This window comes from Phoenix dactylifera, chromosome 4, assembly GCF_051530095.1.
Source record: "Phoenix dactylifera cultivar Ajwa chromosome 4, Ajwa_hap1_PhDact_Kaust_v1.1, whole genome shotgun sequence".
Taxonomy (NCBI): Eukaryota; Viridiplantae; Streptophyta; class Magnoliopsida; order Arecales; family Arecaceae; genus Phoenix; species Phoenix dactylifera.
Genome location: NC_143193.1, coordinates 29529154 through 29542701, shown reverse-complemented (window position 1 = coordinate 29542701; position 13548 = coordinate 29529154). Strand labels below are relative to the sequence as shown.

The 13548-nt window shown below is 39.0% G+C and overlaps 2 non-coding genes across 2 annotated transcripts; both read left to right on the top strand.

Annotated features, from left to right (window-relative positions):
• The first annotated feature begins 1503 nt into the window (after nucleotides 1-1503).
• On the top strand, nucleotides 1504-1609 carry LOC149753776 (small nucleolar RNA R71). Its single transcript, XR_016409298.1, has one exon. It is a non-coding gene; the product is annotated as a small nucleolar RNA R71 (small nucleolar RNA).
• A 2793-nt stretch (nucleotides 1610-4402) lies between these two features.
• Nucleotides 4403-4508, top strand: LOC149753775 (small nucleolar RNA R71). Its single transcript, XR_016409331.1, has one exon. It is a non-coding gene; the product is annotated as a small nucleolar RNA R71 (small nucleolar RNA).
• The last annotated feature ends 9040 nt before the right edge of the window (nucleotides 4509-13548 follow it).

Below are 13548 nucleotides of genomic sequence, written 5' to 3'. Positions count from 1 at the left end.
CATATCAAGGACGATAAAATCTACTGAAAATAGAATTTGTCTACCTTGACAAGAACATCTTCAATCATCCCCCGTGGTATCTTCGCAGATCGATCAGCCAATTGTAAGAACACCGAGGTGGGTTTTAATTCACCTAACCCAAATTTCTCATAGACTGAATAGGGTAGAAGATTCACACTTGCCCCTAGATCTAAAAGTGCTCGATCAATGGAGTTATCTCCTATGACACAGGAAATAGTGGGAGCACCAGGATCTTTGAACTTTGGAGGGGTGTTGTGTTGGAGAATGGAACTTACCTGCTCAGTTAGGAGGACCTTTTTAGGCACATGTGTTCTAGATTTCCGCTTTTGGGTGCAAAGGTCTTTGAGAAATTTGGCATAGGAGGGAACTTGTTTGATGGCATCAAGGAGTGGGAGGTTGATTTTAACTTGTTTGAAGACCTCCATCATCTCTTCTAATGAAGTTCCCTTCTTGCCAAAGGGAGAGGGTGCATTAAGTGCTTCAGGGAATGGAGCCTTTGGAATGTGGGTTGTGGCAGATGGTGGACTAGCTGAAGAAGGTTTTGGGTTTTCATGTGATACATTCCTCTCCTCTTCTTCACCTTCCTTATTGTTACCCTCCCTAAGCTTATTATCTATTATACGTCCACTCCTTAGGGTAGTCAAAGCATTGACTTGCTCATGATTTAGTCGAGTTTCTTGAGCTACGTATTGTCTCCTAGAATTACTCATTGGTTGACTTGGAAGCTTACCTTCCTCTCGCTTGTTTAATGCATTGGCTAGTTGACCCATTTGGGATTCTAGCTTAGCAATTGATTGCGTGTGAGAGTGCAATAGTTGTGTGTTTGCCTCCAAACCTTGAAGGGCAGTCAACACTTTCTCCTTAAAGGCTGTATTTCTTTGGGTTGGAGGAGGAGGATACTGAAATTGAGTTGAGGGACGGTAGAGATGAAAATTCTGAGGGTTTTGAAAATTTTGGGAGAAGGGTTGGGAGGTATTAGAAGCTTGCTGCCTCCAAGAAAAATTTGGATGATTCCGCCAACTCGGGTTATATGTATTGGAAAATGGGTCATTACCCGGTCTGGGCTGTGTTTGGGCAGCATTGATGTGTTCTTGCACGAGTTCGGAGAATTGGGGTGCTGAGGGGCACTCATGAATAGGATGCGATGGGCTAGAACAGATAGCACACACTTGTGCTTGGGAAGAGCTAACGACATGTCCTCCTATTATCAGTTGGTCAATCTTATGGGACAATGCATCTACCTTGCTAGACAGGTCCATAGAATGACTTATTTCACAAATGGCCCATTTTCTTTAAAAATTCGGGGGTGCTTGACGAGAACATGAAGCATGGTGGAGGGAGTTTTCATTAATATTTTCAAATAGTTGCCATGCTTCATGCTCATTTCGAAGCATGAAAGTCTCCCCGCATGCAGCATCGATCATCTGACGGTTTCGTTCAGTCAAACCGTCATAAAAACATTGCACTAGCTGCCACTTAGGTATTTGATGATGAGGGCATTTACGGATTAGGTCCCGCAATCTCTCCCAAGTTTCATGAAATTCTTCTCCCTCGGTTTGGGAGAAGCTTGTAATGGCACGTCTAAACTGGTTCGTTCTTCCTATAGGAAAGTATTTTTTAAGGAATTCTTGTTGCATTTGATCCCAAGAACGAATCGAGTTAGCTTCTAAAGAATTCAGCCATTGTTTGGCTCTATCTTTAAGGGAGAAGGGAAATAATCTAAGTTTCAGAGCATCATCAGTGAAGTTCTGAATCTTGACAGTGGTGCAAATCTCAAGAAATTTATCTAAGTGTTTATATGGGTCTTCGTTGGTGAGCCCATAAAAAGATGGGAGCATTTGGATCACACTAGACTTTATTTCATATTGTACCGCTGCTACTTTAGGTAATCGAATGCAAGATGGGGAAGTGTAAATGGTGGGAGTAAAGTACTCCCTCAGGCGTTTGGGTTGTTCTTCAGCCATCTTAAGAGGTGGGGATGATCCTAATGTTTTGATCTTAGCTCGAATGTTCCTAAGGGTTCGTTCTATTTCAGGGTCAAAAGGTAATAGGTTTCGTACTCTAGAACGATTACCTTGCATACACTAGTCCTCGATCAATCAAGCATGCAATAAAAGAGAAAAGCATATCAATTCTAATCTTTGTCCTAAAATTACTAGACAGCTCCTAACTGGTTTGAAGAGGGCACCTAAGCCTCCAATCCGGTCTAATGAACCGAGTTGACCAGGTAAGCTCCCAGGTAAGTGGAGGGGTCACGATGCGTTCGCAAAGGTCCCACTTAAAACCCACTTGCCTCGAACAGATGAACTGTCTCCCTTATAGGGACAAAGCTTGCCTAGACATCAACTAAGCCACAGAGCAAAATTGGTGCAACTTTCGGTGATCTTCGTCCTATTGAGCTCGAATGTCCCTAGGGGCCAATGTCTAGTTGATTTTAATTAAAGTGACACTATGTGAGATTGAGTTCACCTAAATTGGGCAAGAGTCCGGTGATGAAATCCGGCTCTTATCTTGTTGGGGTGATTGCCCTTACTAAGTGCAGATTAATTGGTGTATGTGTATCAGGCACGCATTCACACTTTTGCTAAAATTAAAATCAAACAATCACCACAAAATTTCAAGCTAATACTTAATTTAAATAAGAAAGGTTTAGAGGTTACCAAAGGAAATTTCCCCAGCAATTTATTTTTTTTTTAGGCAAACCTCTACAGCATTCCTTTTCCAGCAGTTCTCTTTTTGATCATCCCAGATTTTTTCTTCGATTCCTGATCAAATAAGATCAAAAGAAAATTTAAAAAAAATTAGTAGACGAGAAAAAAAGAGATAAGAAAAGTAACAATAATAGAAAATAATTTATATATATATATATATTTTGAAAGTTTTTTTTTAATTAATTAATTTTTTTTTAATGATAGGAAAAATAACTATGCAAGCAATCCCCGGCAATGGCGCCAAAAATTGATCGGTTCTTTCAAGTTCAAAAATAAACCACGCAATAGCACGTATCCTGTAGGATAGTGATTACGGGTGTCGGTCCACAGCGATTGAAAACAAGTTATTTTTCTTTTAAAAATAAATCACGAAGAAGAATTTGCTAACTGGATAGTGGGAGTGCCAGGATCTTTGAATTTCGTAGGGATGTTGTGTTGGAGAATGGAACTTACCTGCTCAGTTAGGAGGACCTTTTTAGGCACATGTGTCCTAAATTTTCGCTTTTGGGTGCAAAGGTCTTTGAGAAATTTGGCATAGGAAGGAACTTGTTTGATGGCATCAAGGAGCGGAAGGTTGATTTTAACTTGTTTGAAAACCTCCATCATCTCTTCTAGTGAAGTTCCCTTCTTGCCAAAGGGAGAGGGTGCATTAAGTGCTTCAGGAAATGGGGCCTTTGCAATATGAGTTGTGGCAGACGGTGGACTAGCTGAAGAAGAAAAAGAAGGTTTTGGATTTTCATGTGACACATTCCTCTCCTCTTCTTCACCTTCCTTATTGTTACCCTCTCCAACCTTCTTATCAATTACACGTCCACTCCTAAGTATAGTCAAAGCATTGGCTTGCTCATGATTTAGTCGAGTTTCTTGAGCCACGTATTGTCCCCTTGGATTACTCATTGGTTGACTTGGAAGCTTGTCTTCCTCTCGCTTGTTTTAATGCATTAGCTAGTTGACCCATTTAGGATTCTAGCATAGCAATGGATTGCATGTGAGAGTGCAATAGTTGTGTGTTTGCCTCCAAACCTTAAAGGACGGTCAATACTTTCTCCTCAAAGGCTGTATTTCTTTGGGTTGGAGGAGGAGGATGTTGAAATTGAGTTGAGGGATGGTAGAGATGAAAATTCTGAGGGTTTCGAAAATTTTGGGAGTAGGGTTGGGCAGTATTCGAAGCTTGCTGCTTCCAAGAAAAATTTGGATGATTCCGCCATCCCGGATTATATGTATTGAAAAATGGGTCATTAACCAGTCTGGGCTGTGTTTGAGCAGCATTGATGTGTTCTTGCACGAGTTCGGAGAATTGGGGTGCTGAGGGGCACTCATGAATAGGATGCGATGGGCTAGAATAGATAGCACACACTTGTGCTTGGGAAGAGCTAATGACAAGTTCTCCTATCATCAGTTGGTCAATCTTATGGGATAATGCATCTACCTTGCTAGACAGGTCCATACAATGACTTATTTCACAAATGGTCCCTTTTCTTTGAGAACTCGGGGGTGCTTGACAAGAACAGGAAGCATGGTGGAGGGAGTTTTCATTGAGATTTTCAAATAATTGCCATGCTTCATGCGCATTTTGAAGCATGAAAGTCCCCCCGCATGCGGCATCGATCATCTGATGGTTTCGTTCAGTCAATCCGTCATAGAAATATTGCACTAGCTGCCATTTAGGTATTTGATGATGTGGGCATTTACGGATTAGGTCCCGAAATCTCTCCCAGGTTTCATGAAATTCTTCTCACTCAGTTTGGAAGAAGCTTGTGATGGCACGTCTAAACTGGTTCGTTCTTCCTATAGGAAAGTCTTTTTTAAGAAATTCTTGTTGCATTTGATCCCAGGAACGAATCGAGTTGGCTTCTAAAGAATTCAGCCATTGCTTAGCTCTATCTTTAAGAGAGAAAGGGAATAATCTAAGTTTCAGAGCATCATCAGTGAAGTTCTGTATCTTGACAGTGGTGCAAATCTCAAGAAATTCATCTAGGTGTTTATATGGGTCTTCGTTGGTGAGCCCATAAAAAGATGGGAGCATTTGGATCACACGAGATTTTATTTTATATTGTACAGCTGCTACCTCTGGTAATCGAATGCAAGATGGGGAAGTGTAAATGGTGGGAGTAAAGTACTTCCTCAGGAGTTTGGGTTGTTTTTCATGAAAGTGAATCCTGGGTTCTTCAGTGTTAAGCATTCTTAATTTTTTTTAAAAAAAAAACCATGGCTGAACCTGATCGGGTTGCCTACATACCCCATCACAAAGGGGATCAAGCCACACGTAGGTCTTTTTAAGTTTCAAAAATGCAGCGGAAAAATGAATCAAACAATTTAATTCATGCATGCTTACAAGATCAAATCTAGAAATTAGCACATTAAGAACACATAGGATTATGCCGGAATCGTTTAGACAATTATGCTAAAACTCTTATTCATGATTAACTATTAGATCTGAAACTTGAGAACTCTATTCCAATTAATCTCCGAATATCCATCGAATGGATTCTGGAGATATCTCCGTGAGGAGCCCCAAAAGAGGGTAAAACCTCAGAGAATCGGACCTAGATCTTGACACCATAATGAATGATTAATGCTAAATTAATACCTTTTATGATGGATGAAACTTGTGGATCTGATCCTTGACTTCGCAGTCATGCGCACGAATGGCCTCTACGAGAAGTACATGCGAAGTTTCTGGAGAGATCCAATCCTGTGGAAGTGCTAGCTTGCGCAGAATTTCTTGAGGCTGAAATTTGATCTTTCCAACGCTATCAACTTTTGATCCGCCTTCTTGGAAGAACATGGAGGAAAGGTTTAGAGGGATTGAAGAGGATTTAGATCTGATCTAAAGACTCTTATCAGGGACCCCTAATACTAATGGCGTGATAGACTTAGAGGAGGAAGAAGTCGGCTAGATTGAATGCAGAATTTTTCCATGCATGAACTAGGGTTCCTCTCTTTTCTTTTTTCTTTTTTTCTTCTTTTTTCCTTGAATTCGACCACCAGCTGATGGAGGTCCTTTTAATGTTGCTATCCCCTCTAACTTCATGCCAACCATCCCATATTTGGGGAGGATTTTGTGGGATTTTGAATTTTGAATTCAAAATTCAAGTACATGATGAAGCTTGATCTAATTTTGAATTCATCATGTTACCACTCCCTCTTTCAATTTTGAAATTCCCATGCCCCCAATCAGACTAGAGGGTCACGTGGTGATTTTATGGTGACTAAATTCGAAATTCAAGCTTAATTAGAAGTGAGATAAAGATAAGGATGACATATGCCATGAAGAGAGAGAATTTGATCTTATCCATTTTTTTTCATGAATTTTGTTAGAACCCGCCCATGCCGCAGAAAATTTTAAAAAAAATTCAGATGGCAGCGGAAGAGGCATGCGCAAGATCAACCGTTCATCGCATGAACGTGTTCAAAAACCGTTCGTAGTTAGATAAGGATTAAAAATTTTTAAAAATAATTGGAAGATCAGATCTTCACCTTGTGCGGGTAGATGATCACCGCAAACTGGAGTTCGTGGTTTTGGGATGAAGGTTCGCTTGAAGCTGCACAAGCGTCCGGCCTCTACGGGTATCCACACGAAGCAGAGGACCAATCCAAATGCTCCAATCTCCCCAGGGTGCTAGCTCCCTTGCAGAGATTACTTTGATAGCTAATCACCTCCCTTTCAATCATAAAAAGAAACCCTTCTTCAAAGGTAGCTCAAGCAAAGAAAAGGGTAAGGACAAAGAGAAAGAAAAGGAAACACCAATTTGTTATGAGTGTAACAAGCCCGGGCATTTTAAGATAGATTGCCCAGAATTAAAGTGGATGGCAAGAAAACTTAAGAAGAAGAACTTCATGGCTGAATGGAGTGAAAGTGAGGAGTCAAGTTCGGAAGAGGAAGATCATCAAGAGACGGCCCAAATCTGCCATATGGCCAATGACGATGAGGTAGATTCTGAACTTGAATGTGATTTTACTGTTGATGAATTACATGATGCATTTTTAGAACTCATGGAAGAACACAAAAAACTGATCAATAAAAATAAAGTTCTAAAAGAAGAAAATCAATCTCTTATCAAAGATAAGCTGAAACTATCTAATAATTATGAAACATTAAGTAGGAGACTCACAAATGAAACCAAGAATCTAATTGCTGAAAATGTCAAGTTAAAAGAAGATGCTGAAAAATATAAATCCTTAGTAGACAAGTTTACACTTAGCTCAACCAAATTAAATATGATTCTTGATAGTCAAAAAGCTGTATATGATAAAGCTGGATTAGGATATAAAACAAATAGGAAACAAAAATACTTAAAGAGCATATTTGTAAAAGCTAAAAATGAAAATATAACTTGCCATTGTTGCAATAAATTAGGACATAAAGCATATGAATGTAACTATAGAAAGTCTAGCTACAACAAATTGAGTAACAATTATAAGCTTAAATCCAAGAAAGTTTGGGTTCCAAAAGGAACATCAAGTACTAACCCTAAAGGACCCAACATAGTTTGGATACCTAAAGCTCATTCTTGATCTTGATTGCAGGGGTGTCTTGCAGCTAATAAAGTGGATAAATGATGGTATCTAGATAGCGGCTGTTCAAGACACATGACCGATGACGTAGACCAATTTGTCACCTTGGAGTCTAAGAAGGGTGGAGTAGTAACCTATGGAGACAATGGAAAAGGGTATATCATTGGAAAGGATAAAATTTTTATTACTCCATCTACCTTCATAGAAAATGTCTTATTAGTTAATGGTTTGAAACATAACCTACTTAGCATAAGTCAATTTTGTGATAAAGGGTTTAAAGTCACATTTGAAGCATCAGTATGCATAATCACAAATCCTAAAGATAATAGCATTGTACTTATAGGACAAAGGCAAAGAAATATTTACATGGTAGATCTTCATGAATTAGGCAAGAAAAATGGATTATGTTTAATTACTAATGAAGAAAAGAAAAATGAAACAAGTTGGCTTTGGCATCGTAGACTAGGACATGCTAGTATAGATTTAATATCAAAACTAGTCAAGAAGGAATTAATAAAAGATGTGCCAAAATTGATCTTTGAAAAGGACAAAATTTGTGGACCATGCTCATTAGGAAAACAAACAAAATCATCCTTCAAATCAAAGAATATAGTATCAACAACTAGGCCTTTTGAACTCATACATATGGATCTCTTTGGACCCACTAGAACTACGAGTCTAGGAGGGAAGAAGTATGGACTAGTTATAGTAGATGATTTTTCAAGATATACATGGGTTTCATTTTTGGCACATAAGAATGAAGCATTTTCAGCATTCTTGAAATATTATAATAATATCATAAATGAAAAGAAGCTCACTTTAATAGCAATTCGAAGTGATCATGGAACTGAATTTGAAAATCAACACTTTAAAGAATTTTGTAATGAAAATGGTATCTCACATCAATTTTTAGCACCTAGAACGCCTCAACAAAATGGGATTGTTGAAAGGAAAAATAGGACCTTGGCAGAAATGGCACGCACGATGTTGTGCGAGTCAAATCTTCCAAAGTACTTTTGGGTTGAAGCTATAAGCACTGCTTGCCATATTCTAAATCGGGTTTTAATACGACCTATAACCAAGAAAACTCCTTATGAACTTTGGAAGATAAGAAACCAACCGCTAAATATCTTAGAGTATTTGGATGTAGATGTTTCATTTTAAACAATGGTAAGGAGGATCTAAGTAAATTTGATGCCAAGTCAGATGAAGGTATCTTCTTAGGATACTCCACATCTAGCAGGGCATACAGAGTGTTTAATAAAAGAACTCTTGTAGTCGAAGAGTCAGTTAATATCATATTTGATGAGTCTGATAGTGAGTCTGCTAGGAAAGAAAATATCCTTGATGATGATGCAGGAATTATTAACTTTGAAAATTTGAATCTTGATGACGTGCCAAATCAAGATAAGAAAAATGATCGCGTGCCACCACAATCTCAAGACTTGCCAAAGGAATGGAGGTATGCATATGGACATCCTAAAGACTTAATCATTGGTGATCCATCTCAAGGGATAAGAACTCAATCCTCTCTCAGAAATTTAAATGATTATCTTGCTTTTATTTCACAGTTAGAACCTAAGACTTATGAAGAAGCTGAAAAAGACACCAATTGGATAAATGCTATGCAAGAAGAATTAAATCAATTCAAAAGAAGTAATATATGGACATTAACTGAGAGACCAAAGCATAACTCTGTAATTGGAACAAAATGGATCTTTAGAAATAAATTAGATGAAAATGGGGTAGTTATAAGAAATAAAGCTAGACTTGTAGCTAAGGGATACAATCAAGAAGAAGGGATAGACTTTGAGAAAACATTTGCTCCCGTGGCTAGATTAGAGGCTATTAGGTTACTTCTAGCTTTTGCATGTTTCATGGATTTCAAGTTATATCAAATGGATGTAAAAAGTGCCTTCTTAAACGGTTTTATAGAGGAAGAGGTATATGTAGAGCAACCTCCTGGTTTTGAAAATCATGAATTGCCAAATCATGTGTTTAGACTACATAAGGCATTATATGGACTAAAACAAGCACCTAGGGCTTGGTATGATCGACTAAGCAAATTTCTACTGAATAATGATTTCAGTAGAGGAAATGTAGACAAAACACTTTTTCTTAAAAGAGAAGACAAAAATCTGCTAGTGGTACAAATATATGTAGATGACATAATTTTTGGTGCCACAGATGACAATCTTTGCAAAGAGTTTGCTAATTTAATGCAAGGAGAATTCGAGATGAGTTTAATGAGAGAACTAAATTTCTTTCTTGGGTTACAAATCAAACAAACTAAAGAAGGTATCTTCATTCATCAAACTAAGTATACAAAGGAAATATTTAAAAAGTTTGGGAATAAAAATCACAAGGGAGTAGGCATCCCAATGAATCCCACTAGTAAGCTAGACAAAGATGAAAAAGGAAAAATTATTGATATGAAGCTTTATAGAGGATTAATTGGATCCTTGCTCTACCTTACTGCTAGTAGACCAGACATAGTATTTAGTGTGGGAATATGTGCTAGATACCAATCAGATTCTAAGGAGTCACATTTAAGTGATGTTAAAAGAATCCTTAGATATTTGAGAGGGACTACAAACATAGGATTATGGTACTCAAGAGACTCCTGTCTAGAATTGCTTGCCTACTCTGATGCAGATTTTGCTGGATGCAAATTAGATAGGAAGAGCACTAGTGGAACATGTCAATTTTTAGGAAATAATTTGGTATCATGGTTTAGCAAAAAGCAGAATTCAGTAGCACTGTCAACGGCTGAAGCCGAATATATAGCCGCCGGCAGTTGCTATGCTCAAGTATTATGGCTTAAGCAACAACTAGAGGACTATGGAATTAAACTAGATAACATTCCTATAAAGTGTGATAATACTAGTGCCATCAACCTTACTAAAAATCCTGTTCAGCACTCTAAAGCCAAACACATTGAAATAAGATATCATTTTATTAGAGATCATGTGCAAAATGGAAACATTTGTATTGAGCATATATGTACTGAGAAACAATTAGCTGACATATTCACAAAACCTTTGAGTGAAGATAGATTTTGCATGCTAAGGAGGGAATTAGGCATATGTGATCCTTTTGATTGAGGAGATATAAAAAGGAGAAAGCTGTATCATGATACTCTCTTTCCATTTCTAAAAACCCATGAAACATTAGTCAAACTAGTCATCTATAGATTTCTAACTCATGTATCATTGTCCCAGTAAGAATTTGTAAGGATTAGAAGAAAGGAAAATTTTTAAAAAGGGAAAAGGAAGAGAAAGAAAAATTTCTGAACTTGGGTCAACCCAACTCTGGGTTGGGTCGATCCAACGTTGAGTCGACCCAAGAAAAATCTAGGGTCGACCCAACGACGGGACCCCACTGTTAAAAGGGGGACCCATGAGCTATCTAGGGCACTGTATTCTCTTTGTCCTCTTCCGAAAACCCTATTTTCCACTCTCAAATCTCTTCCAATCATCTCCAAACAGTAGATTAGATCAAGATCTTGAAGAAATGGGACCCAAGAGAGCCGTAGCCAAGCAATCCGGGAGGGTTTCACGGACCACCCATGCGGATAGAGCTGCTACAGAGCCTTCTACAGTGCCTCCACAAGGTGAGACATGTGTAGAGACTCCTCCTCCTCCTCCCTCCCCTTCAGTCCAACTTGCGAAATTTGCGGGGAGACCGGTTACCACGGGAAGAAGGATCCACTCCGAGTTTTTGGATCAAGAAGAGTTCCGTTTGGGGGAATGGATCCGAAGGCAAGGATGGGAGTATCTTTGCTCCCTAGATGTGGTGATCTACCCAGGATTGGTTCGTGAGTTCTATGCCTTCCTGAAAACTGGAATGGGAGGGCTTATATCTGAAGTCTGAGGGGTAAGGGTTAGGGTTTCAGAAGAGAGTTTGAGTGAGTTGCTTCACCTCCCCTGCGAAGCAGCAACTCCAGAAAAGCCCAAAAATAAGTTGAGAGCCTTGCAGTTGATTCTTGAGAATGAAGACTTTGATTATTCAGAAAATGTAATAGCAAGCTCTCTTTCAGCTGAAATGAGGTTGTTGCACAACTTCATAGGTCAGATTTTGTTTCCGAAAAGCGGAAGATTTGATCTCATTTCTGAGCGAGACCTGGTCGTCATGGAGCACATTATTCAGGGCTTTCCCCTGAACCTCCCAGCTATGATACTCAGGCAGATGAGAAAGGTCATATGCAATTCCAGAGTCTCCCTGCCTTATGGTATGATACTCACCCTGATCTTCCGACAGCATGATATATCAGTAGAGGGAGAGATCTCTAGGCATCTACTATTCACTGACACATACACTGCACGATCCCCTATTCGCATGGGTTATGAGAAGGTGAATGGGCAGTGGGTACGTGCAGGAGCTGGAATTCAGGGTGATGCACCAGAGATTGGAGACCCCATCCCTGAGGATGAGGAGCCTACGGATCATCCTATAGCACCTTCAGAGGCTAGACCTTCGTTATCTGATCCTGCGGGATACACAGATGAGTTTTGGAGTAGGATGACTGAGCTTATGTCAGCTCAGGCGAGGACTATCACTGATGGACTGACGAGCAGATTGGATATTATGACTGCTGAGATTAGCGATCTTAGAGAGCAGATAGGAGCTCTACGGAGAGAGAGAGAGGTTCATGGACCATCTGTGCCCCAGGCAGCTGAGTCAGAGATTTCGGCACAGAGTCATCCAGCTCACCGAGCTCCACGCTAGACTCAGTCCCATCTGGCTCGACCTCCCCTCGCCACTTATGCTAGGAGGATGAGGACTAGATCACAGCCATTAGATACCCCCTAGGCTGATATTAGCATTATGATTAGAGCCTAGGATATGTATCTAGTTCTCATATGTATTTTGTGTTGATCATGTACTTTGTACTTTGATTGAGGAACATTGTATTTGTTTTGTTTTGGCATTATTGTACTATAATGTTCCATTTTGATCAATGAAACTGAAATGTTTGTTAATTATTGTGTCTACTTATCTATTCCGATGCACCTATTTGATGATAACAAAAAAAGGGAGAAGCAAGAAAAGAGAAATAAGTTGACAAACAAGTTGAAAATTATAATAGGAAAGGGTATACATTTAAGGGGGAGCAATTTGTAACAATGAAAATGTTAAAGTCTAAGATTTAAATCGAATTTCAGAATTTGGCACATAGAATTTCAGAATTTGGCACATACCTTTCACACCTCGATACATAATCTGAAACTCATGCTTTATCTCAAATTTTTTAAGTTTCATCTTTAATGAAATATAAAAGAAAGGGGGAGTAATTCAAAAGGTCAAATTGGAAATATTTGGATGAAATAGGGGGAGACTTCACTCTCAAATTTGAAAAGCTGAAATTCAGCAACTTGAGCCCTTCTAAAACTAACTTTAAGATAAGTATCAATAGGCTCATACTCAATATTTTGTAATCATCAAAAAGGGGGAGATTGAGGATGATAGTGGTATTTTGATGATTAATACAATGATTAAGAGTATGTTACAAGTTAATTCGATACATCATTAATAAGTCTGTCACTCTCGATACATTAGTATAATGAGATTAAGATGTATTTCAATGATTATTAATGAGATAAAATTTGTGATAGGAAAGGGATAGTGAATTCTAAATTCTAATTCGGCAAAGTTTCAAGTGAAACATACTCTTAAGTGGACAATAGTAATTTTCATTGTTTGGAGTATGTAGCACTACCATGACATATATTCAAAATTGTTTAAAGGTTATTTCATTGATTATATGGATGAATCTAACCTTAAGTTGCAGCAAAGTGTGGATTGAGTCGACCCCAAGATTGATTGAGTCGACCCCGGCACATCAAGAAACCATCTGGCACACTTCTGCAAAAATGGCACGGATGAACAGTACTTGGGTCGACCCAAGCTAAGGATGAGTCAACCCAATCCTCAAGCCTCAAGAAAACAGTTCTCTGGAAATCCTGAGAGGGTCGACCCAAATGAAACTTGAGTCGACCCAAACTTGAGTCGACCCCAAGTTAACATGAGTCGACCCAAAGGTAATGACATTCAAAAATAGGTTCTCTGGAAACCCTGAGAGGGTCGACCCAAGTGGAAGTTGAGTCGACCCAACTGAACCTTGAGTCGACCCAAAAAGTATTGAGTTGACCCAAGTGAAGGAAGATTGAAATACAAGGTTCTGTGGTTTCTGAGAGGGTCGACCCCAATGATGCTTGAGTCGACCCAAGTGAAAGTTGGGTCGACCCAAGTGAAAGTTGGGTCGACCCCAGTAAAAGTTGAGTCGACCCAAGCACGG